This window comes from Equus quagga, chromosome 5, assembly GCF_021613505.1.
Source record: "Equus quagga isolate Etosha38 chromosome 5, UCLA_HA_Equagga_1.0, whole genome shotgun sequence".
NCBI classification, from domain to species: domain Eukaryota; kingdom Metazoa; phylum Chordata; class Mammalia; order Perissodactyla; family Equidae; genus Equus; species Equus quagga.
This window is the reverse complement of record NC_060271.1, coordinates 10,839,198-10,852,006: the sequence shown is the minus strand read 5'-3', so window position 1 is coordinate 10,852,006 and position 12,809 is coordinate 10,839,198. Positions and strand designations below refer to the sequence as shown.

Sequence of the window (12,809 nt, the reverse complement as noted above, 5' to 3'; positions counted from 1 at the left end):
GAACCCAGACCTCTAAGTCCTATTCCTGCCAGCACTGCAGAGGCAGGGCTGGAGGGGAATCTCAGCAAGAAGGGTGAGCAGTGCCCCCTCAGTGCTCTGCAAATTCCGCCCTGGACTCTGGTGACCACCCTCTGACGCCCACTTTGTGCAGTATACGCTCTCCATCCCAGGTGCTCACTGGTCGTCACACGATCCCAGGGGTAAAGGGGGATGCCCCTCATTTCACAGATGAGAAATCTGAGGCCCAGAGGAGTGTGGCCACGTGCCCAGGCACCCAGTTCACCTGGTAGGTGGAGGAAGTGGCACTTAACTCATGTCTTCCTGACTCCACAATCCATGTCCCACTCCCTGGGCTCTTCCAACTTGCTGGAAGCAGAGGATGCAGGTGGAGAAGGGCTGTGTGGGCAAGAGGTCCCCAAAACTGAGGGACAGTACAGGTGCCAGTGAATCACGAAGGGCGACATTGGAGGCTCCTGGACCGTTTCTGGTTTCTTTCTTCCCACTTTGTTCCATTGTTCCCGGGCCCTGGGGCGGCTGTGGGGCGGCTAATCGTGGGCAGTTACTGTAGCGGCACATCATAAACAGTCTGTAAAAGGCCCAGGGAGCTCTGCTCACACCGCACAGAGCCAGACAGCAGCCCTGCCCCCACACACAGAGGCACATACACACGCTGCCCACAGGGGGAGGCCAGCCTGCAGCACAGGCCCCTGGCTCGCTGTGTCTTCATCCCGGTCACAAGACCCCGTGAGGGAGATGTGTAGCCAGCCCAATTGTCCCCCTGGGGGATCTCAGGCTCAGAGACGGGGGTGACTTTTCCAAGGTCACAGAGCCGGCAGTGGGTGGAACAGGGACTGGATGCCTTCGTTTCAAAGAACATGAGCAGGAATGAAGGCTGACCCACTGGTGGTTTCCAAAGCACTCCCAAATCTGGGTTCGCATTAATTCTTGCAACGGCGGTTTCCAAAATGCAGAAAGTGAGGTTCAGAGAAAGACAGTCAGAGACCATCCCCAGCCCTGCCACGGGAATGACCTTCCGACAGCCAAAGTCTGCCCATGCTGCCTCGCTCCAAGGCCCACTGTGACTCCCCACCGCCTCTCTACCACCACACCTGATACCACCTTCTTTACATTCCCTCCCACTCCCCCACATTATGGTTCTGAAAAGTCAACTACCCACTCACAAGGCCCTGAAGACCCCGTTTGCTTTCACACCTCCATACTTTAGCTTAGCCTGGGCCCTTGGCCTGGAAGATTCTCCTGCCTCTCCTACACCTGGCTGACGCCCACCTGGATTGAGCATCCATTCCTTATGGGCTCGTGCTGAAGAATTCCTGGATTCCCGGGATTGGCTGCTGAGCTCTGCAAAGGCAGGAGCACAGGGCTCTGGTCACAGCTCCCAACACCTGGCCTGGCGCAGAGTAGGTGCACAGAAGGACCCACATTTCAGGGAGCACTGTGTACCCTCACAGGAGGCACCCACCCTCTCAGCCCCTAAGAGAAGAAGTGCTACGGACTTAGGGGACCCTCTGGGGGCATGGGCACCAAGCGGGAAGAGGCTGCTGAGTTCCCAGCATGCAGCTCCACCCCTTCAGTGGAAGCCAACTCTCTGAGCCTGGAACAGTGTGTGGGGCCTTGGGCCCAGAGTCAGGAGCCTGGTTTATGTTCTGCCTGCATCACTGACTTGCTGTGCAGCACTGGGCACACAGTTCCTGACCCTTGCTGGGTCTTGATTTCCTCACCTCTCCAATGGGGAAGAGGTCAGAGGCTCCAACAGAATAGAGACCGGGTCTGTGAGCTCAATAGTGTATGCTCAGTGCCTGGCAGATGGTAGATGCTCAGAAAACACTTGGTAACCCACCAGCAGGGGTCCTCAGTGGGGTGGGCAGGGAGTCAGACTCTTGCTGGGTGTTGGGTGGAAGTTCATGAGGACTTTGAACGTCAAGCAGCCCACTTGACCTGACGTGGCCTATGGTGGGCTCCATCCATCACACAGGGGCCAGGGCAGAAGGGCGGGCTGGAGCTGAGCCAACAGAGTTAACTGTGGTTGAAGGAGAAATACCTATCTTTCTAGATGAAAGGACATTTCTAATTTTACCATTGCTTTTGATTGTGGTTTAACTCATGATATATAATTTAATATAAAATATATTTAACTCATGATACATAATGTATTTTACATATGTAATTTATTTCATAATATATATTTATTTTGAACAAATAAAAGAGGATCTGAGATGCTCATGTTGAGTTAGAAGGAGCCATGGTGTTCAAAATACAAAGTTGAGGAACACGGCCCTGAGTGAATTGATGCTTCCAGGAAGACATGCTGGTAGAAGATGTTCAGGGAGCCACGAGCAGTGTTTGGGCAGGGTCCCTGAGTTCCGTTTCTGTAGTGACCTCACATGCAGGGAGTCCCTGGGCAAAGATGGGAAAACCTTGCGGCCTCATCATCCTGCTCTGTCATGGGTCCAAGCTCCCTGTAAGACCAGGCGGGGTAGGTGTGTAACTGTGGGATGGGGAGGGCCAGGGTGCCCTGGGGACCTCTGCCAGGGCTGCTGAGAGCACCACCAGGCTCCCCGGCCCCCTTTAACACCATCCATCTCCCAGACTCCCCAAAGAGCCTCGGGCCTCTGAGAACTGGGAGGCATGCGATGGCGATGCAGCCAGGGAACTCCCCCTACCCCGCCAGCTCAGGACTCGGGAACCGTGACAGGATCAGGGAAATCTACAGGCAGGTTGCCTGATCTCTTGAATCCACAGGCGTGTTTAGAGCATCTGCCTGTGCTCCACAGCCAGACCCCCTGGGTGCGAATGCCCACATCACCTCCTCTGTCTGTGTGGCCAGTGGCAAGTGCCTTGGTCTCTGCTCGGCACACTAGGCCCTTAAACGGCCGGGACATGAAGCATTGGAGTGGAGACCACCAAGGATGCTCCCAGAGGGTCTGGAGGCTGAAGGAAGTGGTTCCCTCTCCTCAGATTCCCAACAGCCCTGACTCATCCTGTTGGGGAGGTCGAGGCGTCTTACAGCCCAGAGAAATGAGAGGGCAAATTGATGAGGGGCCGATTAGGGAGCAACCACCAACACTCTGGCCCACAGGAGGTCCCCCTTTTTTTAATAGGAGGAATTTAAAGAAGCGATCGACTCTAGCTGGGGCCATTATCACCTCGGCCCAGCCACTTCAAAGGTGCCCCTTCAAGGCTTGGGCAAGAGAGCTGGGCTGCTGGGGCTTGAGAAGGTGGAGTCTCAGGAGGATCAGACAGGCCCCGTGACTTCAGGCCAGGGACCCTGGACTGGGCACCTCGGCTTCCTCATGTTAACTCGGGGACAATGAGCCCTTTCTCACAGGCCTGCAGCTCAGGGGGGACCACACACAGTAGGAGCCCCAAATGGCAGGTGCACCCTCCTTCCTGCCAGGGCACCAAGCTCAGCTCCGACCCCTGGTGCCCCACCCCAGTGGTCGGTCCCTGGAATTCTGAAGCCTCCCAAACTTCCTCCTTCCTCACAAACAGGCCCCCAGACTGAAAATGCCCCACCAAGTCCAGCCGGGGGTCTCCCAATCTGCAATTTGGCCCCCACAGCAAGGGGGGGGGGCAGTGTAGGCAGGAGGGTTGGGGACGGCCATTTGCTCCTGTCCTCTCGGTCCCTCTTCTGCTGTATGAGAGGGTCACTGTGAGGGGAAGGGGCATTAGGGACACTAGGCCAGCAGCTGCTACAGCCTTTGAGGGGATAAACGGCCCCAGTTCACAGAATAAACGGTAAAGGATGAACACTCGGCAAATGGTGCCCTTTTGTGGTGGAGATGGCAGAGGCCAGAGGCACAAGCCCCCTCCATCGAGGCCTCTTTCTAAGTGGCCCCTGCCAGGATGCGGGCTCCCAGAGGAGTTCTCCGTCCTCAGGCCTCTCCTAGTGGCTGTCTGTGGTCTTTCCTACTCTAGCTGGGCTGAATTTAAGAAAGTGAGTCTCAACATCAAGAACCCGCATCTTACAAAGCGGGGTCCTTAACAGATCAGGGAGCTGCAGGCCCTCACATGACAGGGGCAGCCTAAAGAGTTTGCACAGCAAGCGGGTAGCAGAGGCGGGGCCAGAACCCAGCCCCCTCATCACCAGTCCCTCGGCCACAACAGGCTGCCTCTGTCCTGGGCCTGCCTGTAGTGTGCTTGTCAGGCCCCACACTATGGACGCTACAGCAGTGCTGGTGGGCACTGGGGTCAGAAGACCATGCTCTCCTGGGATGCCTACCTCAAGCCTGTGATGTGGGCGGGACATGGAGGTCAATACAGCTGAGGAAACTGAGGCCTGGAGAGAACGACCAGCCCAAGGTGACCCAGAGAGGTCCTGTGCCTGCCCAGTCCCTTATGCTCAGACATCAGGACTGGCCTGGCTTGGCTTTTCACATTCTTATAAGAAGCTAATTTTAAATATCCCAGGGGGCAAGACACGAGGAATGCACTGGGTTCTCAGACCTCGAGGCTGCCCACAGAGCCCTATTTGGCCTCGAGGAGAAGGCTCCAGCCAGCTCCTGGAGGAGCTCCAAGCGTCACTCAGCCTCTCCCCTGGGCAGGATGCGGAGGGAGCGGGAGGCACTCGGGCTGGGCTTGCGGGACTGGGGTTGAAGCTCAGCTCCTGCAAAGACTCGTAGCAGAAGGCTGGCATATCCCTCTTCTGTGCCTCAGTTTCCTCAGTTGTCCACATGGCTCATAATCCAAACTCATCTGCAGGAGCAGATGCCCTGGTCTGGGGTCAGCCTTGGCTCCACACTCCTGGTCACCGCCCCCACTGGATCCCCAAGTCCACCTCCTGACTCTTCAACCTACCATTCCTCTTGGCTCCTGCTCAGGCCACCGCTCTGGTCCTGCCTCCCTCGTCCCTGTCCCCTTCACTTCATTCTCCTTCTGTCCTAAAACCCAAATCAGCACACCGGCCCCCACGGCCCCCTCAATGAATGGTCCACGGACAAATTCACTCATGACACTTGAGACACTTCTAAAAAACATTAACAAAAAGTCCTCTGCTCCATCCAGTTGTTCTTAGGACAAAGTCAAGTTGTTACCCAGCGTCAGGGTCCCTGGCCTCTCCCTCCTCGTCTCTCGCCACTGCTTACCCGTGGTTATTCCCCCGGCTGCTCGTCCAAAACACAGGCCCTCTCTGGCCTCTGGGCCTTGAACTTCCTTCTGTCTTCCTTTCCCTCTGCCTAACTTCCGTCTACCCTTAGAAATCCCAGCTGAGCATCACTCCTGAGGCCCTTTCCTGCCTGGTCAGGAGTCCTCCTGTGCTCCCTCCGGGGTCTCGCTGCCCTACCTGGGATGGCCCTCTCACTGGATGCGACCCTCCTGAGGGCAGCATCTCACCACCCTCACTCACCCGGCCTCGTTCCCAGCCCCGAGGATGCGCCTGGCCCAGAAGATGCCCCCAACACATCTAAGATGAACAAATGAAAGGCAGACCACTGCAGTGACATCAAACACTGCTCCCTTGGCAGGGGGAGTTCCGGGGGTTCATGCAAACCAGGTATTTGCTTTGCTACCAAGAAATGAAGTGGCCTAACAGACTCACTTGAATGAGAAGACCGTCCAGGCTGGCAGTCAGAAGGAGCTGGGTTCCAGCCCCAGCTCTGCCTCAAAGCCACATCACCTCCCTCCTCCAGGACCTCAGGTTCCTCTCCTAACAAAAGGGACATGACCCCACTTTGCTCGTCCTTGAGGATCAGACAAGATAACGGTGGCGAAAGGGGCTTTGACAAGTACAAAGCTCTAGCCAGACGTATAGGATGACGGATATTACTCAGGTACAAAGAGAGGTTTCTCCGAGGCCTGTTATCTCTTCTTTATTTTCTTTCAGGGAAACGGCTCAGACCAGCCTGCCTGCATTATTGTTGGCACCGTGCACCAGGGTGAGAGGGAGGCAAAGAGGGAGAAGGAATCTTTAAGAGAGACTCTCTGGGGGCCACTAATATTTTTAATAGTTTGTGGGTTATGAAGCAAATCTCTGTTCTCCTTATTATATATCTCAGCCGAGCCTGAAGAATCTTTCCAGAGTCTGTAATGAAACTGAAGCAGTGATCCAGCAGAGAGAGAGAAAGGAAGAAAGAGGAGATTTATTTGCAGAGATGTTTGCTCAGAGAGTGGCGAGAGCAGCGGAGGCAGGGGGCCAGACTCAGCCACACTCCCCCGGCCACTGAGCGCCCTGACGTCCGCAGTGGCCGATGGGCCACCTGTCCTCACCTTTGAAGAGCATAGGCGCCGGCTGGCCGTGCGCACGGCCTCCGTTCCCCACGGCTGAGGGGGCGCCTGAGTGTTCCCCTCAAATGTCTGGAGAGGAGGGCAAACTCGCCAGCAGTGGGGGGATTGGCTTTTACAGCACGTAAGAGAGCCGGCTGCAGCCCAGAGCCTCGGTGGGAGAGCGGAATTATTAATAGGTCCTACGGAGGCCTCGGGAAAAATGCAGGACTGCGTGGAGTTTAAAAGGTCAGCATGAATAACAAAAACAGACTTTCTGGGGAGTCAGAATGGATTTAAAATACACTCAGAGGAGCCTGGGCTCCTTGGCCGTGGCGGGTGCAGCATGACCGTCTTTGTGTGTCCGTGGGTGTGTGTGCACACCTCTGGTTCTGGAGGCGTCTGGCAGCTCCCAAGGAGCTCACTGGAGATTTCAGCCTCACAGGCTGTGTGCTCTGGGCAAGTTCTGAGTGCCAAGAATGGCAGCTCAGCAGCTGAGCTGCTGTGTGCTGGGCGATCACTCACCCCTCTCTCTATGAAGTGAGGAGAGTGGATTAGCTGGGCTAAGAACACTTCCAACTTGGATAGTCAAAGCTGTGGAGGATGGCAAGAACCTGGCCCTGGCACTACAGAGACAGGGGTTCAAATCCTCAGTGGGTCATGTCACTGGTTAGGTGACTTTGGGCAAGTTGGTTCCTTCTTTGGCCTCCACGTGTAGTTTCTACCCCACAGGGCTAATGTGGGGACAAAGGGAGCAGAGCCTGGAACATGCCTGGCACATTGAGGTATTCAAGACACATGGTTCTTTCTCCTCATGCCAGGCCTCCTCTTTAGACTCTGTCATCACTCGTCCTCTACCTACATTTTAGAAGATGCACTTATTCATTCAATTAGAGCAATATTTATTGAACTCCTACTATGTGCCAGGTGCTGTTCTAGACACTGGGATGTAGTCAAAAACTCCTGCCCCTGGAGCTCACATTTTATGATCATTGGCATCCGTCTGTCCTGGGGTCAATGGAGTCAGACTCTTACAGAAGAGGCTGGAGGTGGGAGCAGAGATCGGGAGCCCCAGGTCTTGGGTCTGGTCACATTGACATTTACTGTGACCATGGAGGAGGCACATCATCTCTCAGAACCTTGGTTTCCTGATCTGCAAAATGGGGTTAACAAGGGCAATAACAACAAACAGCAACAACATGCCTGAGTAAAGGGTAGGATCTGACATTCGGGGTTATCATATTATATTATTTTAGATGCCCAATTTTAAACAAAAAATTACAAGACAGGCGTAGAAACAAGAATGTATGGCCTATAAAGAGGGGAAATAAAGCAATCAATAGAAAGCATCCCTGAGGAAGTCCAGAAGTTGTACTTACTAGACAAAGACTTTAAATCAGCTATTTAAATATGTCCAAGGAATTAAAGAAGTCATGTCTAAAGAACTAAAGGAAAGTATGGGAATAATGTCTCACCAAAGATGAAATATCAATAAAGAGATAGAAATTATTTTGAAGAAAGAAACAAATAGACATTTACATATTGTTGGTTGAAAAGCACAATAAATGAAATAAAATATTCACTAGAGGGACTCAACAAAAGATTTAAGCAGGCAGAAAAAAGAATCTGCCAACTTGAAGATAAGTCAATTGAGATTATTCAGCCTGAGGAACAGGAAAAAAAAAAAAAAGAATAAAGGAAAATGAAGAGAGATGTGTGGTAAACCATCAAGTGTACCAATATATGCATAATGGGAGTCCCAGAAGAACAAGGGACAGAGAAAGAAACAGAAAGAAGAGTGAGAAATAATAGCTGAAAACTTCCCAAATTTGATGAAAAACATTAATCTACACATCCAAGAAGTTCAGTGAACTTCAAGTAGGATAAATTCAAAGAGATTCCCACTAAACATATAATCAAATTGTTGAAAGCCAAAGACAAAGAGAGAACCTTGAAAGCAGCAAGAGAGAAATGACGTCACACTTCTGAACAAAATCCGTAGCTGATTTCTCATCAGAAATCACGGAGGCCAGAAGGCAGTTGGAAGACATAGTCAATATACTGAAAGGAGAAGAATGTCAGTGAAGAATTCTATATCCAGCAAAACTATCCTTCAAAAGTGAAGGAGAAACTAAGACATTCTCAGATAAACAAAAACTAAGAGACTTTGCTGCCAGGAGACCTGCCCTACAAGAAATAGCAAAGTGACTCCTTCGGGCTGAAATGAAAGGACACTAGACAGTAACCTGAATCCACACGAAGAAATACAGCAATGGAAAAGGTAACTTTAGAGGTAAATACAAAAGGTGGTATAAATTATTTTTTGGTAACTTTTTCTTACTGTCTGGTTTAAAAGGCAACTGCATAAAGCAATAATTATAAATCTGTGTTGACAGGTTTTATAATACCTAAGGATATAATTTGTAAGACAAGAACAGCACAAATGAGAAGGAGGAGGGAAAGAAGCCATACAGACAGTCTCTGACTTATGATTTTTCCACTTCATGACAGTATGAAAGCGATACGCATTCAGTAGAAACTGTACTTCCAATTTTGAATTTTGCTCTTTTCCTGGGCTAACGCTATGCAGTCAGATTCTCTCTCGTGGTGCGGGCAGAGGCAGTGAGTGCAGCTCCTGGTCAGCCACGCGATCACAAGGGTAAACAGCCAATACACTTAGAACCATTCTGTACCTATAGGACCATTCTGTTTTTCACTTTCAAGGACAGTATTCAATAAATTACATGAGAAATTCAACAATTTATTATAAAATAGGCTTTGTATTAGATGATTTTGCCCAAGTGTAGGCTAATGTGACTGTTCTGAGCACATTCAAGATAGGCTAAACTAAGCTATAATGGTCAGTAGGTTAGGTGTATTAAATGCATTTTTGACTTAGGATATTTTCAATTTATGATGGGTTTATTGGGATGTAACTCCATCATAAGTCGAGGAAGATCTGCACAGGAACAAAGTTTAATATACTACTGTAATTAAGTCAATATTAATCTGAACCAGATTGTCACAAATTAAGGTGCTAATTATAATCCCCAGGGAAATCACTAAGAAAATAAGTCAAAATGCAAATAGTCATGGACCTGGGTTCACACGACAGGACTGTCATTTCACTGCGAGATGAGGAAGCTACTTCCTATTTTTGAGTCTTAGGTTCCCATCAAATGGCTGTAATTAATCCACAGGTTTATCCACACCCCCAAGAAAGTAATGAATGTGCTGTGCATGTTGAAAGGAAGACTGATCCCTTCCGCTGGACTATGGGAAGCCACCCTGGCAGCCTGGCTGTGAGTTTACTCCTCAGCCTTAGCTGTGTGACCTTGGGCAAGTTATTCAGCTTCTCAGAGCCTCAGCTTCTCCTTCTGTACAATGGGGAAATGACAGTCCATATGGAGTCAAATGGGGCCACGTGCCTTGTTCTTATTCAGCAGAGTGCCTGGCATATAGTAGGTATGTTGGTGATCATTCTGAACTGTGAGCAATCCAAGGGGAGGGATGCCCCCTTAGCCATCTCCGGTCCCCAGAGCCTGGCATAGAGCAGCTGCCCAACAGACGGAATGTTCGTTAAACTGAACTGAAATCTGCTGTCCCTTTTGTCATCCAGACAGAAGCCTAAAATCCTGCGAAAGTTCACACCACAGGGGAGAGGTTTGGGGCTCAAGAGGTCAGGGCTGGAATTAGGAGAGAAATGTCGCTGGTGGGATCCCATCTCTGTCCCCTGCTGGGCCTGGGAGTCCACGGCCAGGCCCGGCGGGACAGTGGACTCCTTAGCAGGAAATGTCATAACCTCAGCACCAAGAGGGGGTGGATTTGCGTTTTTCCCACATTAGGACATCTTGCTAAGAATGGGTTCCTGGCCCTGAAAGATATTTTGGATTCGAGGGTGACCAGGCCCGTTTACAATCTCTTAAAGGGACCCCCCACACCCTCTGTGGCCCTGTACCCTCCTCTCCTTCCAGCCCACCTACCAGACAGTCTCCACCTCCCACCCCCTCTCCCACTAAGGCGCCACGGGCTGCCGCGCAGGGGCAGGAGGTCTCCCGCCCACTAGGGGCCAGGCCTCTGCTTGGCTCTTTCCACAGCTGTCCTCAATACCGAGTGGCCCTATGAGGCAGATATGATCACCACTCCCATTCATCCCACGAGGAAACGGAGACACAGAGAGGTTAAATAATGTGCTCATCACAGAGCGAGACGGGCCTTTAAGCAGTCCAAGGGCAAAGGTCATGCTCTTACCCAGAACCCACTCAGCCTCTCCAGGCAGGACGTCCGCCCGGGCAGGCCAGGGAGGGCAGCAGAGCCCCTGCCTTGGCCTGATTCAGGGCTACGTCACAATGTGGGGCTGGATTTCAGGAAAACACCCAGCTTCCGTGGCAGCAGCCCCAGGAGCACGTGGATGAGAGGAGGAGGGTGCCATTTGTTTGCCTCAGACTAAGCCACCGGCCTCCCTCTCACCCGCCTCCCCCAGGGGCCGGTTTCCCTTGTCCGACATCCTCCTGGGTTCTCAGCCAGGCTAACCTTTCCGGAAGTCATTCGCCCAGGGACCTGGAGACGTCCTAGCACAAAAGAACGTACATTGTCCTGTTTGGACCATGGGGCAGGTTTAGGGAAGGCTGAGGCCTCTGAGGGAATTATCCAGCATCAGGACGGGCTCTCCACGAGGGGTGAGCCCCCATCTCTGGAGGGGAGTCAGCGGAGTCTGCAGATCGTGTCTGGGGTTCCTGCTGGCTCCCTGAGGCTCTGAGTGCCTCTGAGTGCTGGGTGGCCTTGGGTACTTCATTCACCTCTCTGAATCTCCTGCTTCCTGCTTGCTGACATGAGAGTGTTGAACGATGCTTTCGAGGGTCTGTTACAGCTCACAGGTTTAGAAATTTGCCCTCTGGTCATCTCCCGGGGAAGGCTAAACCCCTTTGGTGGCACTTTTAAAGAGACGTAATATCAGTGCTGGAAGGGACTTGACTATCAGCTGTGCAGCTCCACAGCCAGCAGACGGGAACAGAGGACCAGAAGGACAAGGAACTAACGGAGGCCACACAGCAGATTCAGCTTGTTGGGGCCCCAAGCAAGTATGGGGAAGGAGAGGGAGGAACCAGCGGCTCTATCAAAGGGTCAAAACTGACCCCCAAGGACTCCCAAAAGGGAACGAGGAGGCTGGCAAACCAGGGGCTGCAGCTGGAGTGGACGCGCCCCACTGCCAGGGCGGGCTGCTGTCGGCTCCGGAGCCCCGCTGCCAGCCTCACAGGGAAAGGGGCTGGCCGGGCACAGAGACTGTCACTTCTGCTCCCCCTCGGCCTGGAGGAGGCCGCCCGGGCTTCAGGCCCTGCAGCATAAGCTGGGGACACCTGCTCACAGGCCGGCGAGGAGTTAAGTGCGATCCAGGATGTGATGCTGCACAGTGTGCAGGTGTGACCCGAGAGGCTACAACGCTGCCAGAGTCTGTTCTCAAAAAAGCCGTGACCAAGTGCAGGGGCACCGGGCTCCACTTCACTCTGACCGTTCCCTCTCCATGTGCCAGGAGCCCGGCCTCTCCTTTAATCCCGCCCCATAACTCCCCACCACACACACACGTACACGCATGCAGTCAGGGACACTCACTCACACGTGCACATGCATGCACACACACACTCAGGCATACACACGCACACCCACACTCACATGTACTCTCACACATGCTTACATGTGTGCACATGCAGAGGCATACACACGTACACTCTCCCACATGCTTACACATGTGCACAAACTCACACTCAGGCATATACATGCATACTCACACATGCTTACACATGTGCACACACTCACACTCAGGCATACACATGCACACACTCACATGCACTCTCATACACGCTTACACACGTGCACACACTCTCTCACTCACACATAACCAGTATCTCAGTCAGGCTGCAGTGGCCTCTTAAATGTCTCCAGATGCCATAGCCTTCTCTTTCCCAAGCTGACACCTCCTGCCTCCAGAGCTCGTTGTCCCCCACCTGCATTTAGCAGAATCCACCTCCTCATTGGACCCCGACAAGCCGTGCTCCAGCCTGCAGCCAGAGGGGAGTTCATGAGATGAAGTCACGCCTCTGAGGGAAGGGAAGACAGAGGACTAAGAACGTTCAACGCTGAAGGCTCTGGAATAGGCCCAGCTCTGCATGAAGCACCTGGTGACTCCTGGCAACGCTGACAATGCTCCCTGCCCCCCGTCTCCAACTACAACTGCCAGCAACGCGACTACTGGCCAAGCAGAGTTGAAGGGCCACGTGCTTAACATCTGTTGCATGCCTGAAACCCTCCGAGCCTCTGCGGCGACCCTGTCCACCTGGCAGGATTGAGGTGAGGATGACGAGCCGGAGTGTGGGCCGTGTGGAGTGCGGCGTCTGGCACTCCATCACCGGCCGAGCTGGCTGCCATCAGTAATCGCTCTCTCTGTAAATCCCGGTTGGGGTGGGTAGCCCCCTGAGTTCCTGGAAGGAGCTGACCCCCTCAGATGCAGTTCTGGGCCCTGGGGTGCAGCTCAGGGCCTGACCGGAACCAGGTTTGCCGATGGAACTATCTGGGGATCTTGTCTGAGTCTCTGTTCG

General features: G+C 52.8%; 1 protein-coding gene across 1 annotated transcript in view; it reads right to left on the bottom strand.

The window, feature by feature from the left end:
* TRABD2B (TraB domain containing 2B) overlaps positions 1-12,809 on the bottom strand; it is a 217,317-nt gene that overhangs the window by 61,266 nt on the left and 143,242 nt on the right. The gene's annotated exons all lie outside the window — the stretch shown is intronic.